The following is a 608-nucleotide window of genomic DNA, read 5'->3' as shown; positions in this document are numbered from 1 at the left end:
CGTCCGAGTAACTCTATCTTCCCATGTTTCTACACCCAGTCACTCTATACACTAGTGAGCAACCTCCCCGGGTGTGGGCATCGTCCGAGTAACTCTATCTTCCCATGTTTCTACACCCAGTCACTCTATACACTAGTGAGCAACCTCCCCGGGTGTGGGCATCATCCGAGTAACTCTATCTTCCCATGTTTCTACACCCAGTCACTCTATACACTAGTGAGCAACCTCCCCGGGTGTGGGCATCGTCCGAGTAACTCTATCTTCCCATGTTTCTACACCCAGTCACTCTATACACTAGTGAGCAACCTCCCCGGGTGTGGGCATCGTCCGAGTAACTCTATCTTCCCATGTTTCTACACCCAGTCACTCTATACACTAGTGAGCAACCTCCCCGGGTGTGGGCATCGTCCGAGTAACTCTATCTTCCCATGTTTCTACACCCAGTCACTCTATACACTAGTGAGCAACCTCCCCGGGTGTGGGCATCATCCGAGTAACTCTATCTTCCCATGTTTCTACACCCAGTCACTCTATACACTAGTGAGCAACCTCCCCGGGTGTGGGCATCGTCCGAGTAACTCTATCTTCCCATGTTTCTACACCCAGTC

This window comes from Brachycentrus maculatus, unplaced genomic scaffold, assembly GCF_059751285.1.
Source record: "Brachycentrus maculatus isolate JH-2025_06_01 unplaced genomic scaffold, ASM5975128v1 h1tg000620l, whole genome shotgun sequence".
NCBI classification, from domain to species: Eukaryota; Metazoa; Arthropoda; class Insecta; order Trichoptera; family Brachycentridae; genus Brachycentrus; species Brachycentrus maculatus.
The sequence above is the reverse complement of the archived record's forward strand: the minus strand, read 5'-3'. Positions refer to the sequence as shown.